Source organism: Numenius arquata, chromosome 6 (genome assembly GCF_964106895.1).
Source record: "Numenius arquata chromosome 6, bNumArq3.hap1.1, whole genome shotgun sequence".
Taxonomy (NCBI): domain Eukaryota; kingdom Metazoa; phylum Chordata; class Aves; order Charadriiformes; family Scolopacidae; genus Numenius; species Numenius arquata.
In genome coordinates, this window is record NC_133581.1 from 64,209,129 (window position 1) to 64,221,519 (window position 12,391).

The following is a 12,391-nucleotide window of genomic DNA, read 5'->3' on the forward strand; positions in this document are numbered from 1 at the left end:
GACACAGAGACTGAAAGAACTGGAAAGGTGTCATGAACTCCAGAGAAATCACTATGTAGGCATTACAAAATTCCACCCTTTTATCATATTGTATTGCTTGCTGTAACACGATGTCACCAAACTGCCTCGGTACTTGAGCTCAGAAATAAAAAGCAGAAGGTGGAAGCAGAATCTGAGAACAAGATAAGTTACACTTGGTGGCAGGAAGAAACACTTTAAGGAGCTTGTGGCACAGTGAAGTACCTACTGGCTGATGTTGCACAACCCCATTTAGGCAAGTCAGTCTATAATTTAGAACTGATCCTGAACTTCTCTCTCTGACAATAACTCTAAAACAGGTACAAGAATTCACCCTGTCCTTACTGTTGATGTTTTGGCCTCTGTAATGCATTCTTTTGTCACCTTTCAGCTGGACTACAGCAATGCAATATCCTGGGCACGAAGCCATTAGCCCTTAGGAAACTCAAAATAGTACAGAACACGGCAGCACATTTCCGCTGCAGCCCAGGGTACTATAAGCACTTCAAATCTGCTTTCATCTTACACTGCCTTCTGTAAAATACTGAGCCAAGTTTTACATCTTTATCATTACCTTTAAGGTGATCGGTAGTCTAGGAACAGAATACCTATAGGATCAGCTGAGAACCTGCAGCTCTGTCCCGTTAAGGACAAAGCTTATTTTGTGCTGTAGATAGAGCTTTGACAGAGAACAGTCTAAAGCAGTTGAACAAATGCTCGTAACATCTAAAGCATCATCACTTGCTATTGAGTACAAGATGTACTCTTTGGATCTTCATCTCAATAACTAGTTCTTTTGTAATAATAACACAACAGATTGAAACAAATTCACAAAAATCTAACAAGTTTTTGTTTGCTGTAATAGGAGGCAATGAAGGAAAATAGAATCACGCTTAAGTGATACCTCTATTTGTTCTGGAAATGACTCAGCTACAAAGATAATAAAGTACATATAAATATCTGAGTAGAAGAGCATTCGCGTCTTCTTCCAAATATAGTGGCACTGCAAGTCTTACAGGAACCAGGATATTCCATGTCAGTGGTGATTAATCTAATTTCTAAAAAAACTACATTGGAGGAACGTGTTTTAGAAACTTTTAGGAAAAAAGCAAAATACTAAGAGGCAACATAAAAATTTCCAAAACACTTAAAAAGTTTGAGAACCAAAGTGTAACTTATTTTCAGTGAGACAGAATTGTAAATGCCTAACAGACACAGAAAGTAATGTCTGTGTTAGGCACTTTTAGTAATTCCATTTAAATTTTATTAGACAGTAATATTTTAAGGTGATATAAAAAAATGAACTTCTCATGACATATCTCACGTCCAAAGATTAAATTAAAAAAGGGACTGAAAATCCAGAAACACTCTATTCAGCAAAGAACAAATACAAATGAAAATTTCTTCAGGGACAATAATTAGTGTCTCTGTACAAGTTATCGAAATAGCATATAATATTAACTCAAATATAAGTTTTAGCAACAAAAACTGTTCTTAATCAATTTACCTTTGGAATACTAACAATTATATAATCATGTAATAAATAAAAGCTTTTGAAAACTGATAATCGTTCAAGTGAAAGGTTCTGTCTCCCATTAAGCCTTCCCTGGGGCATCAAGATCCCGTTCTCTATACCTAATTCAGGTACAGAAATATTTCTTAAATTCTTAATTGTATTTATTAGAATCAATGTAAATAAGAGAATTTGAAATCCTACCTCTAGCATGTCAGTTCCTGTTAGACAGCCTTATACTCTAAATGTCTGTCCTGGTTTGAGGTAAAACAGAACTAATTTTCTGTTCGGTAATTTTTCCGTTTTAGCTGGGCCTCTTCTAACTAACTAAACTCTGAAATTAACAGCATATTGTTCAGAAACTGCTCGCTCTCATAGTGATAAGACCTGATAATACCAAGGAATGGGATGCAGAGAGGCCCTTGCTTATACTTATTGCTATAACAACCAAGGTCGGGTCAATTTGTTATTTGCCCCATAGGAGGGTCGGAAGCGGAAAAGTGTAGAGGGGTCACACCTGTAGGGAGGAGTGGACAGGACAGGTGACCCAAAACTGACCAACAGGGTATTCCGTCCCATCTGCATCATGCTCAGTATTAACGCTGAGGGATCAAAGGGTCATCTCTCGTCCTTCAATGCCCGACATCTGTCTGTTCGTCTGCCTTTGATCCCGATCCGAGCAATCCTGACTCCAGATCCAGAATCCAGCTGCTGTCCATCACCGAGTCCAGCCTGGGACTTTCCCCTGTGCCTGCTGGTGACATGATCATCACCCTGGGAGCTTGATACGGTTTTGTATGTACTGTATACTTTTTTTTTCCTTTTTTTTATTATTTATTATTTCATTATTTATTAATATTTTCATTAAAGTAGTTTAGTTTTTTCTAAACTCATAAATCTCTTTTATCTCTTCCTCTCCTCTCTTTTCCTTAGAGGGGGGAGGGAGGGGCCATCTGTCATTCTGATTGGTCAATCTGGTCAAAACCTCGACAATGTCTCTCAAGGCTTCAAGTAAGGGAACAGTTACAAAGAACCATAAATATATTAACATTAATAGAAAAAAATCCATCTGTCTTAAACACTGTGATACCAAAAAGGAGATAAAATAACTTCTATTTCAAATATATAATCACTTCAACTGAGCTATCCAGTACCATCTTGAAGTTGATTACAAGATGAAAGAAACGGGACAGAGTTGATAATCATTTAATCCTTTAAGAACAGCTTTTCTGAAGAGCTTTTCACTTTGTGCTCAACAGTATTCTAGTACGTTATGATCCAGCTAGAAAAGAAATATAATGATGAGGAAAATTATGTTTCCAGTAACAGAGAAATTTCACGGTAACAGGAAGTTCTATGAAAGAAACAATAAAGGAAAAGTGACCACTTGAACAGGTGGTGTCATAGATGAGTGCGCTGATGCAGTCTTTGACAGTAAGGAGCTCGTAATCATCTGATGTGGTGAGGATTTGTAACTTCAGAACTGATGCAGCAGAGATTAATACATATTCGCTAATCCTGGATGCCGAGGATATATGCACATGGGGCTGGATGGAATGCGATACAGCGCGATTCTGACTGTACATTCATGGATATATTCTAATGAAATCCTAGACGTGATTCCCAGACTGAAGGTGCAGACAGATGACACTCAATGAATGATGGATACCCAAGCAACTTCGACGCAGACTGCTGGAAAAGGAGATACGATTGCTCAAGAGGGAGTTTCAAGGACCCCTTGAGGACGTTTGACTAAGTACAACCTACCTGTCAACTCGCTGGAGTTCTTTGCTGCTAACACACTGGGATGGAGCCCAAGAGAAAGGCATGTCTGGGGTGTCCTGAGGAACGGGACATGCAGGAACTGTCAGTGTTGTTCCCATGGACCACTAACACCACCTTCCTCCAGGGTGAGCAGCAGAACACCACTTCAGGGATAACTCACTACAGTTTCCTTTCTACGATGTATTTAAAAGAGCATGAAAATGACTGTATAACTTTCCTATCAGGTAATTTTGCTGAGTCCACTCTAATATTTTCAATTTCAATTTTAAAATACTTTGGAAAAACTTGTCTATTACTGTGAAATGTTTTAAAATGTTTTAACCAGATGCTCCTTAGTGGGTGAGTAAACACAGAAATAACATCGTGTTGAGCTGTAAATCAGACTTGCATGCAGTCTAAAAGACTAGTTTGAAGAAGAAAACTAGCAAAGATACCACTAAAGTAACTAGCACAGCACCATTTGATCAAACTTGATTTGTAGTATCTGTTTTGCATACAGGTTACCAAATATTTATGACTAATTTAATTTCTTTTTATAATATTGTATGTGGTCTAGGGAGGACAGCATTCAACTTATGTTATCCTTTTCAAACCACAACACAATTCCCTTAAAGAACAAAATAAAACAAAACCAATGGGTAATAGGAACTAATATCAGTTATTTTGCTACATAAAGGGAATGGCACGTATCACAGAGCTCTGGTTCTTAATATTGTCATGTGTTAACAGCAGCCGGAATTAGTATATACCGCAACTTACTGAAGCACAGAGATACAATTATAATAGATTCCTATTAATACTTCACTTGGTAGACCTATCACACCGCATCTTCTGTCTTCAGGTTTACGTAACTGATTTCTTAAAATGTGCATGGACGTTAACATTATTTGAAAGATTCAGTGTTTGAGGTCAACTTCAGATACACAACTTTTCCATAATACTTTATAGAAAAAGGAGGAATGTGACCATTTTGTTACATGCGCTACAGGAAAAAGTAAAATGTCAACAAGACCCCTTGTAAAAACATTGGCATTCATATGAGTTTTTATAATCTGCATGTATTCAGCTTTTAATAAGAATATTTTCTTAAACATTTCTACACATAGTGAAAAATTAGTATCTCTCAATTCGTTTTATTTGCATCAGAAAATCTCCTTGTATTTACCTATTCATACTACTAATTAGCCAGAACAGACGTGGTCTTCTATGTACTTTAAGAAACACAGGCACTGTGGTTTCTGTGTCTAGCATTACATGAAACATAAATCCCTCACGAGACAAATGAGAATTACTGAAGCAGGCAGTCAACGTTATACCTTTGATCGTTACATTCTGCCTACCTAAACAACTCTCTGTAATTGCATACGGTAGGTCTTACGTACTGATTCTAACTTGATTCTGGCATTACCATACGTTTCTACCACATTTCTCCTCAGAAGTGTCTTTATTCCAGCGATGGATTAATGAGTTTGCATATGGGATTGTGAAATGTGAAGCGATGCAAAAATGCAAGTTTCTAAGAGTATTTGTATTCTACTCTGTAAATCATAAATATTCTTCCAGTACTAACGGGCCGGCTTATGTTATTTGTTTTGAGGCATAAATCTCAAGGAACATCTGAGAGGTAATACTAAATTCTGAAAATGGTACCAGGAATTCACACCTTTCACTGATGCTATCTGCACTCTAGTAAGAGTATGTCACATGACAGACACCTTAAAATAAATACTTTCATTCAAAGACTTAATATTTTAGTGTTCTGTTTTTTCCCATTTTTTCTATGCACATTCATCTCAATTTGAGAACACAGCAAATACTTTTTTCTAGATATTGACAGAGGACTTAGGAAATTATTTTAGGAAACTATTTCAAAAACAAATGAACTTGACAAAAGTGTTAGTTGCAATGAATCTGAAATCACTTTTGTGCTTCTTTTTTCTATTTACTAACTATTATTGGGGAAAAAAGCATTGTAGAAGAGGTAAAAATAGCATTAACTGTGTGTCAAATGTTTTTCATTTTGAGGTTTCTAGATATTTGTGACTTCTGATTAATTCTTCTCATTTTTCTCCCTGTTTAGCAACTGGATGCACCATCTGTTTCCGTATAAAGCATCACATAAGGGTAGCATAGAGCTGGATAACAAAAAATGCCTCAAAAGCTGCCTTGATAAAACCAGATGGAATGGTACAAACATAAACTTTAAATGTGCAGTTGCTGAAGTTATAGTTTTTCCTTACAAAAGGGAATTTTTAGTATTTATTTAAAGAAAACCAGGCGAGGTATCTAGACTATTTCAGTAAAAGATATCTTAGTATATACTTTAAACATTGAACTAAACTATCATTCAAACTGCATGCTTCATTAGGTATGCTCCTATATAGCAGTGTTGTATTCAAGAAGAAGTAAAGGTATGCATCAAAGCATAAGCATATAAATACATGCTAAAAGCAGGTTTAAGAAGAAAATAGTAGAGGTAAGTAAATATCTTTTCAGATTTAAAGAAGTCATAAATTCAGACGAAATCCTATTTAATGAACTTACAAAATAAATATGTTTTATAGAATGCATTATTCTACACTGGCCAAACCATATTTTCATTAAACTGACTTTCTTTATGTTAGAAAAAGACTTTATACACATAGAAGAATAACCTGGTTTTACCAATATTGTATTTAAGTTATTTCAAGACGCACAATACCAGCATATGCTATGACTCAGAAAGAGAAATAACACATTCCTACTCAAAATTCTTAAAGGAAAAGAAGGCTATTTACCAGTCTATGGAGCTAGAATATTCTGTTTCTGCACATTCCCACTACTGGGAAGTGTATGCTGTCACCACTGAAAGCAGAGGTCTGTGAACCAGGTATATGCTACATCATGAATATAATACTCTATGCTGAGTTTCATTAAAAGCTATGTTCTTTGCTGTCGTAGGGGATGGCCGCAGATGAATTAACTTAAAAAAGCTCTAAAGAAGTGAGAAACTCAGAGAATTTACACTTAAATTCTTCCGCTGACTGGTAAAATTCCTTTTTCTTTCAGGAATCGGTTCTACAGTTTTCTCTCTGCTATTGACATATGACTGCAACAGATAAGAAAGGTAGTGGGAAAGAGTAAAAATAATATGATGTTTTCAAAACAGGAAACTGATTTGACTCGGAAAGTATAATTTTTCACTGGAACTTCCCTTTTTTTCCAAATGTATACATTCCTTCAGCCATCTATAGAAAGCTACATCACATTTTATGGATAAATGTTCTGGTACAACTGCACCCTCTAACACCATAAGAGGATTTAATGCAAAACCTAATCCATTTGAATAGCATCTGAAATGAACTAGCTTTCCCTTTCACCTTATGTTTTCACATAAACATAAGAACATAAACGCAAAAATTGCCACACTCAGTCAAATCATTGGTTTTATCTTGTACCCAGCCTTTGACAGTTATCAATAGAAGATAATTCAGGAAAAAATACCAGTACTTGCCAGTTGTCCTAAGTATTAAAACAGGCATCCATAGAGGAATGTGAATCCTTCCCAGTGATCATTGATATGTGGCTGCCTTATACTCGAAGTGTTCCTATTTTCTCACCTAAATAAAAATCTACTTAATACAACTTTCTGTATTTTCGCTCCTCATAGGAGTAAAAGGCTTAAGCCGTTTCTGAATACTATTGAATATTAGGATTTATATAGTGTATTCTGTGTTCATGTAAGCCTCATTGCATTTTTTTCACATGGTGTTTGTACTTTTATTACAACAGAAGATAAGTACTAGTTTGATGTTCCTTGCGTTTTTTAGCATCCTCTTTTTTGTTTCTTTCAATCATGCATGCTCTTATTCATCTCTTATCCAAGCTGGCTGACTCCAGGCTTTCCAATTTCTTCTCACGTGCAAGCGTGCCCTTATCTGTAATACTTTTTTCCCGTTTCTGGAGCTTTTCCACCAAAAACAAAGCACTTCTGAGTCAGGAGGTAGAATTTATGTGTTCTAACTTGTCATCAAAAAGTTCTGTCTAGTTGAAACTAGTTGTCTTGGTTTCATCTAGCCACTGGAGAGAGGGAGAAGGATTTCCTGAGATGAAGGCCTCCCACCCTACCACAGGTCTAAGATAGGTGGGAAGAATCATCCCCTGTAAATTATCCTTAAAAGAAGATGAGAGATGACACTATCAGTTTCTACCAAATCACATGGAGCAACCAAAGGAAAGGAATAATAGCAGTTTACACCAGTATATTACAAATATTCAAATATTGCTTTTTTTCTCATTCCTTTTACTTCCAATGCTATCCCCGTATATTTTTGATATTGCTGTGTACAAGCAGAGATAGTCATTGACATGGCTATGACAGTATGCAGGTCATTCCTTGAGTAGCTGCTGAGTTAATTTAGAACTAATAGTTCACATGACTATTGCAAACCATTCTTTTGGCTATATATGACCTTAATTCTTTAGGTAATAGTTTTCATCTCCTATTGGGCTACTAATTAACTTTGCATTGAAGGTTCCATTAGATATCTTGATAAATCCACACAGTCTCAACCTACACAAATAATGTGACATTCTATATTAACCAGTAACTTTGTTATACACACCCTTTTAGTTAAAAATGTATAATAAAAATGTAGGATTTAATCAGATGCCATCCCACTATTCAAGTTTCATGTTTGCAGTTTGCTCTTTACTTTATGCATGTACTTTTCTGGTTTTCAGACACAGACGTAGTCCTAATCCTGGAAGAGCCCAAAGCTCTGATCAGCATGGAAGCTTGCATGGAACAAAAGTAAAATGTCCACAGAGGATCTGTAGTGCCTTTGTGAAAAGAAACATATTTTTCCCCACCCTAAACTCTCTTTCTGGAAGTAGCCATGCTGCTTCTTCTACTTCCACACCACCAATCCATGTAAAAAACAACTTAAATTAAATGCATAAAAGTAGTTAGGTACACTGGATCCCCTATACCCATAAGTCCCAAGGAAAGTAATGAGATCCCATTATTTAGCAGTGGAGATTATGTAAAAAGATCATGTGGAAAAAGAGACAGTCAACCTGCAATGGTCAATGTTGTAGAAAATTTAGTAAATCTTCTACCACATGATACTACTAATTTACACATAAATTTACTTATAATTATCTTTTTTTTATTAGAATTTGGTTTTCTCGATGACAAAAAATCTCTGTGATCAGATGCAACTGCTTATTTTATGCTGAAATGCTGCAAACAAACTGTCAACAGCTCTAGAAGTGAAACAGAAAAACAAATGAAAGCAGAGTAGTTACTATTTAGATATAAACACTATATTCTTTCTCATGAAGGCTTGTAGTTGCTCTGTAAATAAGTTACATTCCTGTTTCTCAAAGGATACCATATACAATTGGAAAGGAGCTGCATAAACAGTGGAATATGCCAATCCACTTAAAAAACTGATAAATGAATTTAATAACCAATCACAGACAGAATCATAAAGAAGAACTATGGCTGGCAGACAGACAGTTTAGTCTAGAACTGGAAGCCTGTGTTCGGTTACTGGTGCTTCTGTTTGTTCCATGCATTACACCAGCCAAGCCATTTCACCTACTCTATGCTTCAATTTACCTGTTTACAACACAGAGAGGTGCAACTCTTCACTTCCCACAAACCTCTCATTATACACTTTAAAAGTGGCTGTAAGATACTCAGATCCTAGTCTAAGGATATAAAAATTCAAAAAAAACTTACTACACTCATCACTAAGGGAATTCCTAATTTTATTATGATACCCAACACAAGAAGATCTTTTTTCCCCATTTTGTCCAAGATACAGATAAAATCACAGCTGCTTAGTAGTTTAACCATGAGCCAACTGCAATTAAAAGGTTGTTTTCCCCTTTTCATTCCTACCTGTGCCTCTTTTTCTCTGTTTTCATTCTTTTTTGCTGCTTTTCCATTGCAGCTATTGAAAAAGAGTTGAAGTAAGGAATTTGTATTTTGGTCCTGAAGACAACAAGATTAGGTCAACTTTCTCTCTTCTGATAAAAGCTTTAAATTTTCTTCCCTTACATTGAGGAAACTCAGCTTTGTAGTTGACAATGGATTTAAGTGTTGAAAAGTCATTACTGGAATTTGGGAAGCACTACCTCTGGTACCTTCTACCAATGCTGTTAAAAGTCTTTAATATGAACACTAAACCACCAAATTCAGCAAAGCGTAACAAACGAACTTTATTGCTGGGTAGGAAACATCAGACTAACATCAGACTGGGTCTTAAACATCTTATCTGAGCATATGGATTGCTACAGCAAAGACTAACAGATCAGAATTGCAGTGAATATCTTCATTAGTTCATGAAGGCAAGCATCACTGTAGCACAGCCCACGTGCTGTAAGACAGAATGCAATCTTCTATTTATTTGAATAAGCAGAAAAAAAGAAAAAAGTGTTTTTGCATAATTCTGTCTCGCCCAGTAATTCTGTGGATTCTAAAAGGATATCAACTGCAGTCTGAAAGGTGACCTGGCAGCTTGAAAAAAAAGTTCCTCTAATCCACCCTTGAAGCGGAACAACTATTACTAAGTTAAAGTGTCTCTTCCTACTAATACTATTTGTGCACTCCCTTTCTCTTCAGAGGTGTTTTAGCCAGGTTTAGTCTCATCCAGGCTGTTGTCCTTCGGGCTGGGCTGGCTTAGGGTTTTGGAGCCAGGGATACGAAGGTTCCAAGGCTTACTATACTCCAATTGAGAAAGAAATATTGGCAGCATCGGAAGGAGTTGGGCTGCTGAATTGTGGCAAGATATTGCTGACTGGCTAGGGAAACTAGTTGTAAAGGTATGTCACGTAGATGCCCACATGCCCATGAGTTGGGCCACTAAGGAACATCAAATCAACAAGTGGATCAGGCTGCTAAAATTTTCCAGACAGACTTGGACTGGGGACATAAGGGTGAACTGTCCTTAGTTTGGTGGGCCCATGACACTTCAGTTCATGAAGGAAGAAGGGGTGCAACATATAAGTGGGCTTATGATTGAGGGGTGGATTTAACTACGGACTCTATGCACAGATTATCCATAACTGTGAAACATGCGCCAAAATCAAGCAAGCTAAGTGGTTAAAACCCTTGTGGTACGGGGGACAATGGCTGAAAGACAAGTATGGGGTGCCCTGGCAAATTGTCTGTATCACAGTCCATCAAGCCCACCAGGGTAAGAGCTACACGCTTACAAAGATGGAAGCCAGCACTGGACTGTTGGAAACCTACGCCATGCCCCAGGCCATCACCCAGAATACCATCCTGGGCCTTGAAAAGCGAGTCTTGTGGCGACATGGCACTCACGAAAGAATTGAGCCAGACAATGGGACTCCTTTTCAAAACAATCTTATAAGAAACTGTGCCAAAGAACAGGACTCAGGGATGCTTATGGGTCCCTTCCAACTTGAGATATGCTATGGTTCTATGGTAATAGTCAGAGGGCCGTACAAGGCTGGGAAGTTTTGTGGTGACCTGAGCCCCAGGGAGGCAGAAGGCTTCCCCAAAAGGCAGGTCCGGTGGGCAGAGCAGGGGAGCAGTGCGTGAATTCTTACTTTGCTTCGCTTCAATGTGTAGCTCGTGCTTCACCTACCGGACCGTCTCAGCTGAGCCCACAAGTTTTCCCACTTTTCCCCTTCAGAGTCTCTCCACCGTCCCAAGGCGGGCAAGGGGCTGAGCAGCTGTGCGATGCCGAGCTGCTCCTGGGAGTGACCCACAAGCCCCGGGAAGCCAAAGCCCAGAGACTCACGAAAGCAGAGCCCGCTGCAGCCGCTCTTCTGCAAAACGCTCCCCAACCTCGTGGCAGCTGAGCCGCCAACACCCTACGCCCGCCTTCCCCAACAAAGTGATGCCCAGACTCTGACGGGCACAGCGTTTGGTCAAACAAGGGATTATTGAAACGTATTTACATGGGGTAAAGATCCCCAAGGAACTGTCTCGGGAACAGGGAGGGCAATCGTTGTCCAGGGGGTGACAGCGGTGAGTCTCTGCTGCAAGGCTCCTGGCAACAGCCTCTTCAGCTGTCCTGCTGCTGCCAACACTGGCCTCTGCCTACTCGGTGCTCAGGATGGTGGCTGAGTCACCTTGCTGCACCCCAAACATTAAGTGAATCAGGACGGCACTGTGGCAAGAGTCTATCAGCCGGAGTTTGCAGGAGTGCCTGGAGGGCAGCACGGTCAGATGCCATTTTCTTGAATAATGGAAAACTGCCCAGGCCCTTGTTAGCAATATCTGCAACCAGCATGAGGTTTTCTCTATGTCCAGGTAGGGGCCGGTGCAGAGGGTGCTCAGGAGGCTTGGGCCCTGTTTTTCCTTCAGCTCCTCCTTGGAGTGGTGGAGGAAGCACAGCATGTCCTCGTCCAGCTTTTCCATCGTGCAGGTGCACTGCAGCCCCACATGGAGGCATGGGCTCCTTGCCGGCATGTCCTTGGTGGTGGTGCCCGTCTCCAGGTGGAAGGTGTGCCCACGGGGGGGATCCAGGGGTACAAGAATGTGGTAGATGGCATCTTCCTCACAGGAATTCCAACCTCGTAAGGAGCTGCCCACTGGAATGACTGGCTTCAGTTGTGGCATGAAACTATTCTTGGAAAGATCGCCACAGATGTAGAGAAGTTCATCCACTATGCCTTCCACCAATATGAACAATTCTGTATGGTTGATGTGTGTGGCCGAAATGCTGTGCACAGGCAGGGCAGGACTAGCTGCTGCTTCTTGCTCCTCCTTATCCGCCTCGTTTCTGGAAGTGCCCTCCTTTCCGTGGCTGGCTGGATGATGGCTCCTTCTCCTGAGCCAGTAGCAGAGACATATCAGCACTCCAGCAGTTGCCCAGAAATGCCACTCCTTCAAGGCAGCGACCAGCAGGGCTTCCCAGGCAAAACCGCTATGCTTCTGGATCCTCATCTCCATGTTCCTACTCTCCAGCTCCTGCAGCAGGCGATCCATCTGCAAGCTCATGTCCATCTGCCGCTGCGCCATGTCCTGTTGCATGGGTCTGTCCAGCTCATTCCTGACCATCTGCACGAGCAGGAGGAAGCTTTGCAGAACACAGATGAGAAACACCCGTC